Consider the following 16685-nt stretch of genomic DNA (forward strand, 5'->3'; position numbering starts at 1 on the left):
CGTTAAAAATAAAATGGATTTGCAACCACAGGAGAGGCCATTTAAGGACTACTTCAGTCCCTTAGCTAATTTGAGCACGTCATGCATAAGATACCCAAATGTAGCTGCCAGGAGTTTTGAATTAAAACCTAGTGTGTTAAATTGTCTCCCTACATTTTATGGCCTAGAAAATGAGGATCCATATAATCATTTGAATGATTTTCATGCCATTTGTCAAACATTCAAATATGAGAATTTTTCAGATGATGATGTTAAACTTAGACTATTCCCATTTTCTTTAAAAGATAGAGCTCGTTCATGGCTTAATACATTGCCTGCTAATAGCATTGCATCATGGGAACAAATGGTTACAAAATTTTTAAATAAATATTTCCCAGTGCATAAAACCAATGCTATTCGCAGGGAAATCTCGGAGTTTACCCAGAAAGATGACGAGCAATTTTTCGAAACATGGGAGCGATTCAATGAGCTACTCTTGAAGTGTCCACATCATGGGTACGAGAAATGGCACCAATGCCAATACTTTTTGGAAGGATTATTGCCGAATGTGCAAGAATGGCTAATGGCAACGAGTGGAGGAGAGCTAATGTCAAAAAGTGCATCAGAGATTTGGGAATTCTTCCAGCGACAAGCAGATAATTCCCAACAACGGAGTCGATCACTCAGGACTACTAGAAGAATTAAAGGAGTGAATGAGGTTCAAATTGGCGAATCAAGTTCAGAAATTAAAGAAGTCAAAGCGATAATTGAAGGTCTCTCTCGACAAATAGCATCATTATCGACTGCTAAATCAACAGAGCCACATGACCATGACTCATACTCAGATCAAGCCAATGCCATAGGTGTAATGAGAAAGCCATCAAATTACAACCCATACTCCAACACATATAACCCTGGATGGAGAGACCACCCCAATTTTTCATGGTCTCAAGGATTCCAACAGAATGGACCAACAGCTCCAGCTCCACCAATTCCACAAAATCCTCAAGCCTCTCAGCCACCATTTAGACCATACAATCAGAACCAGAACCACTCTCAACCTAGACCATGGGAGGATGCATTCCAGAATTTTAGGAATGTTACTCACTCCACGATTGAGCAACAGAACCGCACCATTGATGGACTACGAAATGAGTTGAGAGCAGGCTTCAACTCACAAGCTCAATCTGTTTCAAGCCTCGAGAAGATGGTGGGACAACTTGCTTCTTCAATTCAAACCTTGGCAATGACCGTTGAGAAAAGTAAGTTTCCAAGTCAACCAGTGCCTAATCCTAAAGGAGTACATGAAGCAAGTACCAGTTCACCACAACAGCATGGAGAGGTCAAAGCAGTAATGACCTTGCGAAAAGGAAAAGAAGTCGACAACAAGGTGGAGATGCCAGTGACAAAAGAAAATCAAATTGTACCTGTGAATGTTGATGACTCATCACCGGAGGAGAAAGAAGAAACCAACCCACGAGAATACGTTCCGAAAGCTCCATTTCCTCAAAGGTTAGCGAAAGGAAAAAAGGGAAAATCTACAGGTGAGATTCTCGAAATCTTCAAACAGGTAAGTGTTAACATCCCTTTACTTGATGCTATAAAGCAAGTTCCATCTTATGCCAAGTTTCTTAAAGATTTGTGTACTAAAAAGAGAAACATGCATGTTCAAAAGAAGGCATTTTTAACAGAAAACGTTAGTTCTATACTCCAACATAAAATTCCTTTAAAATGCAAAGACCCAGGCTCCCCCACTATCTCATGTAGTATAGGGAACCACACAATTGAGAATGCTTTGTTGGATTTAGGAGCTAGTGTAAATCTTTTGCCTTACTCTGTATTCGTGAAACTTGGACTGGGAGAATTACACCCAACTCCAGTGGTGTTACAGCTTGCAGATCGGTCCACGAAAATACCTCGTGGTATTGTGGAGGACGTGCTTATCCAGGTAGACAAGTTTTATTTTCCTGTTGATTTCATTGTAATTGACACTCAACCAATACAGGATTCAAGGAAGCACATCCCCATTATTCTAGGCCGACCTTTCTTGGCAACTGCGGATGCTCACATTCAATGTAGGACCGGAAATATGCAATTGTCCTTCGGCAACATGACTATGGAGTTGAACATCTTCAACATTGCCAAACAACCTCACAGTGCAGATGATGGAATTGTTGATGTGGATTTAATCGAAGCATTAGTTGATGACACTTTTCTTTCAAACCTTAGTGATGATCCTTTACAAACATGTTTAACTCACTTTGGTTTTGATTTTGATATTGACAGATCGGTTGATGAGGTCAACGCCCTGCTTGACTCAGCACCATCTATGGATACTAATAAATGGAAGTCAAGAGTTGAGCAACTAGCACCATCAGAGAAGCAACTCATTCCATCATCAGAATCACCACCGAAACTCGAGCTCAAACCATTGCCCAACACTATGGAATATGCGTTTTTGGGAGAAGAAAGTACTCTGCCGGTAATCATCTCATCATCCCTAAATGATGAACAAAAAGGTAAGTTGTTGGATGTTTTAAAAGAGCACAAAAGAGCATTAGGATGGACCATAGCAGACATCAAAGGTATAAATCCAGTAGACTGCATGCATTACATTCACCTTGATGAAAATGCTAAATCTACTAGGGAAATGCAACGTCGGTTAAATCCTAATATGAAAGAAGTGGTTAGAACTGAAGTCCTTAAGCTATTAGATGCAGGTATCATTTACCCAATTTCTGATAGTTCATGGGTCAGTCCTGTACAAGTTGTCCCTAAAAAGTTAGGAGTCACAGTAGTTACCAATGCTGATAATGAATTGATTCCCACTAGAGTGACTACAGGATGGCGTGTATGCATTGATTATAGAAAATTGAATTCTGTCACACGTAAAGACCATTTTCCTTTACCATTTATTGATCAAATGCTTGATAGATTAGCAGGCCATGAATTTTACTGCTTTCTAGATGGTTACTCAGGATATAATCAGATTCCCATAGCACCAAAAGATCAAGAGAAAACTACTTTCACTTGCCCTTTTGGCACATTTGCATATAGGAGAATGCCATTTGGATTATGTAATGCACCTGCTACATTTCAACGATGCATGTTGAGCATTTTTTCTGATATGGTGGAACGATTCCTTGAAGTCTTTATGGATGATTTTTCTGTCTTTGGTGACTCGTTTGATCAATGTTTACATCATCTAACACTAGTTCTGCAGAGATGTATCGAGAAGAACTTGGTCTTAAATTGGGAGAAATGCCATTTTATGGTAAAACAAGGTATTGTTCTCGGTCACATCATTTCGAGCAAAGGTATTGAGGTTGACAAAGCCAAGGTGGATCTCATTTCTAATCTTCCTCCACCTAAAACAATCAGAGAAGTAAGATCTTTCCTTGGGCATGCTGGTTTTTATAGACGTTTCATTAAAGATTTTAGCAAAGTTTCTAGACCCTTATGCAATTTACTTGCTAAGGATGCACCTTTTGTCTTTAATGATTCATGTCTTGTGGCATTTGAAAAATTAAAGCATTTGTTGACATCATCACCCATCATTCAGGCCCCAAACTGGAACTTACCATTTGAGCTAATGTGTGATGCATCTGATTATGCAGTAGGAGCAGTATTAGGACAAAGAGTTGATCGAATTCCCCATGTTATTTACTATGCTAGTATGACATTGAATGATGCACAGTTGAACTATTCAACTACTGAAAAAGAAATGCTAGCAGTAGTGTTTGCATTGGAAAAATTTCGATCATATCTCATTGGTTGTAAAATAATTATATTTACAGATCATGCTGCTCTTAAATATCTTCTCACAAAGAAAGATGCAAAAGCCAGACTAATTCGTTGGGTGTTACTTTTGCAGGAATTTGACTTGGAATTCAAAGATAAAAAAGGGACAGAAAATGTTGTGGCGGACCACCTCTCTCGTCTCCATTTTGACACAATTATAGAACAATTACCATTAAATGAGTCATTTCCAGATGAACAATTAATGAGTGTGGAAGTATTACCTTGGTATGCTGATATAGTTAATTATCTTGTTACAGGTAAACTTCCAGAGCATTGGACCAAGCAAGACAAGGCTAAATTCTTTGCAGAGATAAAGAATTTCTTTTGGGATGACCCGTATTTGTTCAAGTATTGTGCGGATCAAATTGTTAGACGATGTGTCCCAGAAAGTGAAATTCAGAATATCCTTTCATTCTGCCATGAACAAGCTTGTGGAGGCCATTTCAGTGCTAAGAAGACAGCGACTAAAGTTTTACAATGTGGTTTCTATTGGCCAACTATATTTCGAGATGCTTACACTTTCTGTTCTTCATGTGATAGGTGTCAACGAATGGGGAGCATTACACGAAGAAACATGATGCCACTAAATCCAATTTTAGTGGTTGAGATTTTTGACGTATGGGGTATCGACTTCATGGGACCCTTTCCCCCTTCTTTTGGCCATCAATACATATTGGTTGGTGTTGACTACGTCTCGAAATGGGTAGAAGCAATTCCATGTAGGACCAATGATCACAAAGTGGTGATAGGATTTTTGAAAAGCAACATTGTTTCACGCTTTGGATTCCCTCGAGCGATAATCAGTGATGGTGGTGCCCACTTTTGTAACAAAGCATTCAAGGCTCTTTTGACAAAGTATTCAATCACACACAAAGTGGCGACCCCGTATCATCCGCAAACCAGTGGCCAAGTTGAGATCTCCAATCGAGAAATAAAGCACATATTAGAAAAAACGGTGAGGCCAGACAGAAAAGATTGGTCATTAAGACTTGATGATGCATTATGGGCATATAGAACGGCTTTCAAGACCCCGATTGGGATGTCACCCTACAGGCTAGTGTATGGAAAAGCTTGCCACCTACCTGTGGAACTCGAGCATCGTGCGTATTGGGCCATCAAGAAATTCAATTTTGACATGCAGCAAGCCAGCTCAGAAAGAAGATTACAGCTGGCAGAACTTGAAGAAATTCGCAATGACGCGTACGAAAATGCCAAGATTTACAAGCAACGAATGAAAGTCTTCCATGACAAGCAAATTATGAGAAAATCGTTCACTCCAGGTCAGAAAGTGCTTTTATTCAATTCTCGCTTGCACCTATTCCCAGGTAAGTTACGCTCTCGTTGGTCTGGCCCATTTATTGTTCATACTGTTTTTCCACATGGGGCAATTGAAATTAAAGACCCAAAGAACGGTGTCACGTTTAAAGTTAATGGTCAAAGATTAAAGCCATATCTAGAGTACCAACCACATGAAGAAGACACCGAAATAAATTTGAGTGACCCACCAAATTTGAATTGATTTTTTTTTCTTTTCGTTGATTTGATTTTTCTTTCTTTCTTTTTATTATTATTCTTTTGCTAATTGAAATTGTTTTTGCATAAGTGTGTTTATTTTACCATTAAGTTTTCTCTTATCATTTTTAATCATGAGTCTCATACTTAGACCGTTCCTCCTGAACATTCTTAAACCACTTCAACGTGTCAAAACTCATCTCAAAAGACAGATTCAATTTTGTAAAACACATCGCATTTGGGCTCTACAACCACCAGAGTTAGTAGCCTATGTTGAGGGTTTAGAACACCAACTCAGAGACATTGAGAGAAGTGTTTACGACATCCAGTTGGAGCTTGAGGTAAATTCAATAAGAGGACGATTTTAATTTTCTTTGTGTGTTTTAATTTGTTTTTCTATTTGTGTGCTTTAGTTTGTTACCCCGGTGAAATGGCGGATAACGGTACTCTGTGACAATCAAGTCGATTACTTCAGTTTCCCATAATAACTGATATTCTGAGGCGAAGGTATGGACAGAAACGAGATTCTAGCGAAGCTTCACAAGCGATTCCCTTCACTTCCTCAGAATGCCCTCCTTACGATCTATAAAGCTCGGTCCGAACGCATGCGATTACTCATGAGGAATAACATACCTGCTGACATCCGTTGGTTAATCGAGGCTAAAGTACGATCGGCAGGTGAGTTACCTCCAAAATTTATTGCATACATGCCTGGTTGTGGTAAAGGAAATTATGCAAGAAAACGACGAGCTCGAAGAATTTCTGTTGCTTGTCATAAGTGTGCCAGAATGAGTTGCAATAAAAACCCATGTTCTTTAGGAATGGTGTCTGATAACAGGGAAGATAAGATTCAATTCATTAGGGATGGCTTGAATAAGGAGTCATTGGATGATATCCTTTTGTCTCTTGAAACGCATCCCAGTGGATATGTGCAAGGAGCGATTCTCCAGTTATGGCCGTTATTCCAGAAAGAGCATGCACGATATAGTCTCGGGAATCTGACTATAAACGACCCTGTTTGCCAGTTTATAAGAAAACTGGATAGGAAGCCTATCCTCGACCCATAGAGGGCGTTCAAGCCGTTTCTGGACGTAAAACCAGAGGAAGATGTGAGCCACAGTCGCAACTACCTGTAAATATCCTTTTACTTTATTGTTATTTTATTTCACTATTGTCTTATTGTTTGCATTATTGTCTTTAATAATTTTATTACTGTTTGCTTTTTCCTTTTTACTGTTTTCTTTTTGACTTGCGAGCCACGTGCTTTACGCGTTATTTGACACTGACATATTACCTCATACACAACCATGACCCACTATCACCAAGACTCTTAAATGTGATTTCTTTTTTGTCAAGCACTCACAAATTGTTTTCGAGAAGTATCACAATGGCAGCTACTCCCAATAGACAATTCAAGAACATTTGTGTGCTTTCTGGATTTACCTATGGCAAACATAAAGAGTTCGTTGAGGCAGCCATAGATCTTGGTCGAAGCATAGCAGCGAGAAAATTACACTTGGTGTATGGAGGAGGTAATCGAGGGTTATCAAAAATGGTCTCAGAAGCAGCTTTTATCAGAGGAAGTCAAGTGTTAGGCATCATCCCAAGAGTCTTAAAACCATTGGGCAGTTCGTCTGACTCATCAACTGGAGAAGAGTTAGTCGTCTCAGGTATGCAAGAAAGAATAACTGAAATGCTTAATCATGCTGATGCTTTTATTTTCCTTCCAGGAGATCTTGCAACACTAGAGGCACTTATCACGCTAGCATCTTGGGCCCATCTGCACATCCACCAAAAACCCATCGGTTTGTTAAATGTCAATAACTTTTATGATGGCTTTATCGCATTTCTTAACCATGCAATAAAAAACTATTTCATTCCCGCTAATGTGAAAAAACTCTTTATTTGTGCTCACACTGCTAATGAGCTACTTGATCTGTTACAAGCGTATAAACCGGAGCCAGACCCCTGGACCTTTGTGTTGGAGCGCCCAAATAATGATGGTAACAGTAGCAGTAGTAAGAAGTACAAATTAGATTTAACTCTCCGCCTGTAAATATTTTCTTCTGTGTTGCACCACCCAGGTGATGTCTTCTAAACTCTACTTCTTTCATTTCAAACATTGAGGACAATGTTTCGTTCTGGTTGGGGGGAGGGAATAGTCGACAATTATGAAATTTTGGTTAAGTTTTTACTAATTGTTTGTTGTAGAAACTAACTGTTGCTAACTTTTTGTGTTGAAGATGGCTGAATATGGAGTGTAGTGACTCTAGAAACGCATCTTCATCGTTTAAAAAAAAAAACTTAAAAAAAAAATTAAGACATTTTTTTTTCTTTATTATGTGTTTATGTTTATTTTTCTTCTTTTTAATTTATCCTCTATAAAAATGCATTTTCCAACTTTTGAGTCGAAGATGGCTGAATATGGAGTGTAGTTCCTCTAGAAACGCATCTTCTTTAAAAAAAATAATAAAAAAATCATTTTCTTTTCTATCATTTTAAATGTAACTTTTCTAAATTAATTTTTCTACATCATTTTCACATTTCTGCATGCATATTTTTTTCTTTTTTATGTTTAGAATAGGTTGGGGGGTAGAATGTTTTTTTTTTTAAAAAAAAAAATTTTGATTTGTTTTAACATTGGGTGACATGATTAATTTAAATTTTAGTATTTGTATTATCTTTGGTCTTAAGTGATGTTACATTATGTTTGCTACTCTACATGTTGATGTTGGAGACATATATGAGTTGCTTGAAGGAATGAACATGTCATAATAAGTACCAAGTGAGTTTTTGAGCCTATCATTTTTCTTGGAGAGTAACCCTTTTGCCCATTCTTTATACAGCTTAACAGTTTATTATTGTATACACGATCTCTAAATTTCTTTTGAGTTAACCCTTAATAAAAAAAAAAAAAAGTGTGTTGCTACATTTGGAGGCCCATCTAACTAGTAGATATGGAAGGTTATTCAGAGCCCTAAAAGACGATGGAAAGGCCATCTTTGATCCGTTTGAGCCTTTCTAGCCATCCCTTTTATTAAATATCCATAGTTAACCCTTTTGAGCCTTTAAAAAAAAAAAAAAACATTTTCTTTGTCAACTTATCATCTTGACCCACTCCGATTTGGAGTATTACCCGATGTCTTATAAGTTCCATCACCTATTTATGTTTGAGAAAATGTAAATAAAAGCAAAAAAAAAACAAAAACAAAAACAAAAACAAAAAAACAAAAACAAAAACAAAAACAAAAGTTGTTGTTTCAAAAGAATAAAAATAGGTGAAATCCACCTTGCAACTTCCAAAAAAAAAAAAAAAATTCTCTGCATTTTTCTCAAACATACACTTTGTTTTCCTTATTTCCCTTCTTTGTTAACCATGTCCCTAGCCTACGTTACGTCCTAATAAAAGTCCTTCTTGATTTTAGGGAACTATAGTCCGAAGTAGAAGCTAGTTATATGGGCTAAAAAGATGTAGTGATGCATAATTAAAAAAAAAAAAAGATAAATAAAGTGGGTTGACTAACATTTTATTTGACTTGAGATCGTATTATTTCTAAGCTGAGGGCATATTTATTTCATCTTGGTGAGAGCATGTGATATCACTTCTTTATTATTTTCTCTCTCAATTACCATTCATTGGAGTGACTATTTTTATTGGGATTAATTTATTTGTGAGAGTGTCACTACTTCCAGTGAGATTTTGGGGTTTGACATGTCATTCTTGAGAGTAGCTAAAACAAAGTCTACTGGGCTAATTCATGTGGATGGTTGATGTGGGTGTGATGTTGCTTTAGACTGGAGATAATGCTTATACTTTTATTTGATTGCTATCATTAATCTGATGGAATAAATACGAGTGTTTCTATTAAAAAAAATATATATATATTTTGAATTTGAATTTTATTTTCGCTTTATTTGCTAGGGACTAGCAATAAGCTGGTTGGGGGGTGTGTTGAGTGTTAGAAAATGCATATTTATAAAGGAGAAAACCGTCATTTTACATTTTAAGTCTTACTAACAACCCTTACTTTTATATATTTAACCTTCTTGTGATTTAATTACATGTGTTTTATTTTAATTAAGTATTTTATGTATTTTAGGGGCATTATAGTCATTTCACAATAAAGGAGAGATCAGACGGCAAAACGGACATCACTTTTGAACTCAGGACGGTCGAAAACCTTAGGAGGAGCATAAAAGGAAAAATGGCACTATTCACATGTACGGTACTATTCACGTGTACGGTACTGTATACGTTACTGTTCACGACACTGTTCACATAGACGGATGATGACGTGGCATTGACCGATGATGTGGCATTGACTGATGAGGTGTCACGATCCTGTTGGACTAAAATTCTTATGTACTGTTGATGGTGACGTGGCAGCATATCAGTAGACGAAAAATCTCGCGTACGGTGCATGCATCACACATGATTATTTTCAACCAAACCGCGTTACTGTTCATCCGGGTCAAACCGCGTTACTGTTCAAAGTCGGGTCAAGTAATCAAGTAAAGCAATGGATGAGTTCCATTACAAAATCACCTGAGCTCATGCTCGCCCTCCAACCATGATTTACTCCATGTATCTATAAAAAGGGGGCCTCCCCCCCCCCCTAATTGGATATCTCTGAATCCATTTTTGGGATCCATTTTCTGTAATTCCCTCTCCATCTTGTATTTTCTTTGTATTTTAATAAATTCCCATTTTGCCCCTAGTTCAATTATGAGTGGCTAATTTTCTTTCAAGCTTGGGTTGAAGGTGAAGTCTCAACATGTGTCATGGGCTTAATTTGGTAAATTTATTTTCTCTTCCCCTCTAGTTTTTGTGGATGTTTTGACTTCTCGTCGACAAATAATACTAATCTTGTCTAGTACCGCCTTGGTTTCACCGGCCCTCTGGTACAAGGTTATTATTATTTGGCACGATAAGCCCTTAGCACCATATTAATTAGAGCGTGGTTCATGAGGTGTGGATTCCCCCCTCATGATTTAATTGGTATTAATAAGGAATATTTAGCCCATGATGCATGTTGATACGGATCCAGATACCCAAGTACGTCAATTTAATAGATTTTCTCTTCAATTTATTCTCTCAATTGCAATTCCAATTTTAGAATTTATTCTCGCCATTTTAATTTAATTATTAGCATATTCCAAATCATTTCCACCATAAATCCAACTACCCATTTACAAAATTAATTCTACATATAATTAAAATCCACCTCCTTGTGGGATCGACACTCGTCACCATTAGTCTATACTACAATAGATTCGTGCGCTTGCGAGTACATTAAAATTTGCACAACAGTCCGCTCCACAATGAAACCAGTAGGAGTTTCTAAAGAGCAAGTTAAGCTAATGGCCTTCCCATTCTCTTTGGCGGATTCAGCCAAGGAATGGTTGTACTATCTCCCCTCTGGTACTGTCACTACATGGAATGAGATGAGTCAGCTATTTTTGGAGAAATAATTCCCAGCATCAAAAGCTGACAGCATTCGGAAAGAAATTTGTGGAATCCGACAGTATAATGGAGAGCCGCTCTACGACTATTGGGAACGATTCAAAAAGCTATGTGCTAGTTGCCCCCACCATCAGATAAGCGATCAACTTCTTATTCAATACTTTTATGAGGGTTTACTACCTATGGACAGGAGTATGATTGATGCCGCTAGTGGAAGAGCACTCGTGGATAAGACACCAGAAGCAGCCCGAAATTTCATTGCTAACATGGCTGTTAATTCCCAACAGTTCAACACCAGGAACAATTTACTGCCGCCACCTAAGTGAGTCAATGAGGTAAGTACTACTTCTCTGGAACAGCAAGTTTCAAATCTTACTTCTTTGGTGCAACAATTAGCTCTAGGGCAACAAATGAGACCGTGTGGCGTATGTTCTATGGTCGGGCATGCAACTGACATGTGCCCTGCTATTCAAGAGGGTTCACATGAGCAGGCCAACGCAGTTGAGGGGTTCCTAAGCCAACCAAGACAAAGGTATAATCCCTACTCTAATTTTTACAATGAAGAGTGGAAGGATCACCCTAATTTTAGGTATGAGAACCAACAACAAGGCATTTCTAATGTGGCACCGTCTCGACCACCGGGCTACCCCCAACGCCGGGTGCAACAGCCTTACCAAGTTCGGCCACCTCTACCTTCTTAAAATCAAGGTACGTCTTTGGAAGATCTTGTAAAAGCTCTCGCTACTAACTCTATGCAATTCCAACAGACTACCCAGACACAGCTCCAACATTTAGATAATCAAATTGGCCAACTGGCCACATCTATGAGTAGGATAGAGGGTAGAACTTCAGGAAAGTTACCTTCTTAACCAGAAATTAATCCAAATGAGAATGCTAGTGCCATGTCTCTTAGGAGCGGAAAGCAATTGGAACCATTATTAGCTAAGCCATCAAAAGTGTCCACAACATCATCGCCCTCTGTGACCAATTCCTCCCCTGAGGCTCTTCCTTTAACAAGGAAAGACGATTCCCACTCGGCATTGCCAGTCGATCCATTTGGCCAGGTAAATACCCCCTCACCTCGAATTAAGACTCTTTCAATTCTTCCACCATGTCCTAGCAGATTTAAACAATCCAAGAAAGAGTAGCAAGAAAAGGTAAATATTCCTCTACTTGATGCTATTAAACAAGTGCCGGGTTATGCAAAGTTTTTGAAGGAATTATGCAGTAACAAGCAAAAGTTAAGCGGTAAGGAAAAGGTAAGTGTTGGAGAGAATGTTTCTCATGTACTTCAAAGAAAACTTCCGCCTAAGTGCAAGGATCCAGGTACTTTAACTATCCCCTGCACTGTTGGTAATACCAGATTCGAAAGATGTATGCTAGATTTAGGGGCCTCAATTAATGTTATGCCATATTCGATTTATAACTCCTTGAATTTAGGTCTAATGGAAGAAACTGGTATAATTATTCAATTGGCTGACAGATCTAATGCTTACCCGAAGGGGGTTGTGGAAGATGTTCTTGTGCATGTCAATGAATTGGTCTTTCCAGCTGATTTTTATATGCTTGAAATGGAGGATGAGTTGTCGCCCAATCCTACTCCTATTCTATTAGGGCGACTATTCCTTAAGACAGCCCGAACCAAGATTGATGTTCACGATGGAACCCTTACAATGGAATTCGATGGTGAAGTGATATGCTTCAATATCTTTGAGGCAATGAGGTATCCTAGTGATGTTCATTATGTTTTTGCCATAGATGATATTAATACTTTGGTGCAGGATTTCTTTGAATTCTTTGGTAATGACAGTTTTGAAATTGCCATAAGCAAAAATCTTACGAAAGATGATTCTAAGAAACATACAAATTTGATAAAGTTGGATGATGAGATAGAGGAAGCTATGGCGATCTTAGATGGAGCAGTCCCATTACGCACCAATGGGTATATTGTTTCTTATCTTGAATTGCCTTTATTAAACGAGAAACTTTTACCTTCAGTTGTGCAAGCACCTACCTTAGAACTTAAGCCACTCCTAGAACACCTGCAATATATTTACTTGGGTGAGAATGAAACACTTCCAGTCATAATTGCTAAAAACCCTCACCCTAGTTCAATAGGAAAAGTTAATTAGGGTGCTTCGAGATCACAAGACGGCGATTGGCTGGACCATTGCTGACATTAAGGGAATTAGTCCTTCCATGTGTATGCATCGCATTTTACTAGAGGAAATGTCTAAACCAACAAGAGATGCACAACACCGCCTTAATCCACCAATGATGGAAGTCGTAAAAAAAGAGATATTAAAACTCCTTAATGTAGGGATTATCTATCCCATTTCTGATAGTAAATAGGTGAGTTCTGTGTAGGTAGTTTCAAAAAAATCAGGCATCACAGTAGTCAAGAATGAAGAAAATGAGCTTGTGGCAACAAGAGTTCAAACTGGGTGGAGAGTTTGCATTGACTATCGTAAATTGAATGTAGTCACTCGCAAGGATCATTTTCCTCTACCATTCATTGATCAAATGCTTGAAAGGTTAAGTGGTCACTCTCATTATTGTTTTCTTGATGGTTACTTAGGTTATAATCAGATCGTTATCACTTCAGAAGACCAAGAGAAAACGACCTTCACATGCCCCTTCGGAACATTTGCTTACCGACGCATGTCGTTTGGTCTCTATAACGCTCCTGCCACTTTCCAAAGATATATGATGAGTATTTTTTCTGATTATGTAGAGAACATCATTGAGGTATTTATGAATGATTTTACAGTTTATGGTGATTCTTTCGATAGATGTTTAGATAACCTTACACTTGTTCTTAAACGATGCACTGACACAAACCTTGTGCTTAATTGGGAAAAATGTTATTTTATGGTTAATCAAGGTATTGTACTAGGCCATGTTATTTCTGAAAGGGGGATTGATGTTGATAAATCTAAGATAGAATTTATTCGCTCCTTCCCACCTCCCACTAGTGTGAGGGAGGTTCGTTCTTTTCTTGGTTATGCAGGTTTCTATCGCAGGTTTATCAAGGACTTCTCCAAGCTAGCATTACCACTCTACAACTTACTTCAAAAGGATGCAACGTTTGACTTCAATGAAGAGTGCCAAAGAGATTTTAAGAAGTTAAAAAAGGTTTTGACATCGGCTCCTGTGATTCAACCACCAAACTGGGATTTACAATTTGAGATTATGTGCGATGCCAGTGACTATGCTGTTGGAGCCATGTTGGGCCAGCGTGTGGGCAAGCTTCCTCATGTCATCTATTATGCCTCTCGTACATTGAATTATGCACAACTTAACTACTCCACCACAAGGAAAGAACTTTTAGCAGTTATCTTTGCCTTAGAGAAATTTCGTTCTTATTTAATTGGATCTAAGGTAATCGTTTACTCTGACTATGCAGCTATTAGGTACTTGCTCACCACAAAGGATGTCAAACCGTGCCTTATACGATGGATACTTCTATTGCAAGAATTTGACATAGAGATTCTAGATAAAAGAGGTTCTGAGAATTTGGTGGCAAATCATTTGAGTCAACTTATCCATAACGAAGATGCACTTCCATTGCATGAGAACTTTCCAGATGAGCAGTTATTACAGGTAGGTACAGTTACTCCTTGGTATGCAGATATTGTCAATTACTTAGTTACCAGGACAGTACCAGAAGAGATAAGCCATGAACAAAAGGCCAAGATCAAAAGTGATGCCAAGTACTATGTGTGGGATGAGCCATACTTGTGGAAGCATTATTCTGATCAAGTTATTAGAATGTGCGTACTCGAAATTGAATTTACTTATATTCTCACCTTTTGTCATACTTGGGCTTGTGGAGGACATTTTGGACCAAAGAGAACAGCCCTTAAAGTACTTGCGAGCGGTTTTTATTGGCCATCACTATTTAAAGATGCATATTTGTTCTGCAAATCTTGTGATCGTTGTTAGAGAACATGTAATTTGGGACCTAAAAATCAGATGCCACAATCTCTCATTCTTATAGTTGAGATTTTTTATGTTTGGGACATCGACTTCATAGGACCATTTCCTTTATCGTTTGGTAATCTCTATATTGTTCTTACGGTTGATTATGTTTCAAAATGGGTGGAAGTAAAAGCCACTCGAACTAACGATTCTAAGGTTATGGTAGATTTTATAAAGAGTAACATCTTTACAAGGTTTGGAATACCAAAGGTAATTATCAGCGACAGAGGCACTCACTTTTGTAACAGGTCAGTAAAAGCTCTCTTTCGAAAATACAACATCACTCACAAGGAATCTACATCTTACCATCCCCAAACTAGTGGGCAAGCTGAGGTGTCTAATAGGGAAGTGAAATCAACCCTTGAAAAGACAGTTAATCCAAATAGAAAGGATTGGAGCTTACGGTTTGATGATGCACTTTGGGCATATAGGACCGCATACAAAACTACTATTGGTATGTTACCCTACAGGTTAGTATATGGTAAGCCTTGTCATCTTCCAGTGGAACTTGAACATAAAGCATGGTGGGTTGTGAAACAATGTAACCTGGAACTGGACGCCGCCGGCTAACACAGAAAACTCCAATTGCAAGAATTAGAGGAAATTCGAAATGATGCCTATGAGAGTTCACGAATCTACAAGGAAAAAACTAAAGCTTTTTATGATAAGTAGATCTTGAGAAAGAATTTTAAAGTTGGACAGAAAGTTTTGCTATTCCATTCTCACCTTAAGCTGTTTTTAGGTAAGTTATGTTCTCGATGGGCTGGGCCTTTTGTTGTTATTAATGTTTTTCCTCATGGTGCAGTTGAGATCAGGAGCTTAAAGACAAGTAAAAAGTTCAAAGTTAATGGTCATAGGTTGAAGCCTTACTATGAAAACTTTCAGACACTCAATGTAGATAAGGCTCCACTTTATGAATCTGCGTACGTTGATGAGTGAAACTTGAGAACCATGTCAGGCTGAGGACAATAAACCAAGTGCTTATTGGGAGGCAACCCAATGGCTGGAGAAAAGATTTTGAGAGTACGCCATAACAGATTTGATATTTCTCCCTCTCATTCTCATTTACTTTACCCACTTTGTGTTGAATTTTGTTTGTTTCTGTTTGTGTGTCTCATCTTATTTTCCCATGTTTAATTCTGTCTTTTGTTAGCTTAGGCTTACATTGAGGACAACGTAAGAATTAAGTGTGGGGGGGTGGATTTCGAACTTAGTTTTTATTGCTTCGTCTTTTTCTTTTTACAAAAAAAAAACATTGTTTTGAATATTAGCCAGTAATAAGAATTTGATTGACAATGAATATGGTTCTTAGAAAGGGTTGAATATTACCTTAGTTTATACTTGATTTTTGTGTTGATTTCCTCTTAATTGAGATTCTTTAAACAATGAGCACTAATATCAATTCTTTCATAATTTTAACTTAGAATTTGAGATTGACGCAGCTTGAGTTGAGAATTTTAGATTGAGTAAATGACTGTTTGTCTTGATTCTTATCTCCACAATACAGTGTAGTATACACAGGCACCATAATCAGAAATAGCTACCTATAACCCTTAAGAGTGAAGCTATCCTTGGGTAATTTGGTTTTTTTTTCTTCTATGGAAAGAGGGGATGATACGTGGCGTGGTATACCTAATCGTTTGGTCAACGAGACGTACTATAAAAAAAAAAAATCAAAAGAAAATGCACACAAATGCCTGTAAAAGAAAAAAAAATTGGAGATCAATATGATAAGATTAGTTTGACCTACTCTTTTCTTTGTTCGAGGCAAAGGCTGCTGACATTGAAGATTTTGGAAATGAATTTTAATTGAATTGATTCACACACACACTATGAGAATCAAAAGAGAGATAAGATTGACTATTGAATTAAAGTTAGAACTTCGATAATATTTGAAATTTTCTTTGAGCTATATGACTTATGCAATCTTTGAGGCTAGTTTTATTTT

General features: G+C 37.8%; 1 non-coding gene across 1 annotated transcript; it reads right to left on the bottom strand.

Annotated features, from left to right (window-relative positions):
• Positions 1-394: 394 nt before the first annotated feature.
• Positions 395-498, bottom strand: LOC112097562. Its single transcript, XR_002905093.1, has one exon. It is a non-coding gene; the product is annotated as a small nucleolar RNA R71 (small nucleolar RNA).
• Between the last annotated feature and the right edge of the window lie 16187 nt (positions 499-16685).

This window comes from Citrus clementina, unplaced genomic scaffold (assembly GCF_000493195.1).
Source record: "Citrus clementina cultivar Clemenules unplaced genomic scaffold, Citrus_clementina_v1.0 scaffold_6, whole genome shotgun sequence".
NCBI classification, from domain to species: Eukaryota; Viridiplantae; Streptophyta; class Magnoliopsida; order Sapindales; family Rutaceae; genus Citrus; species Citrus x clementina.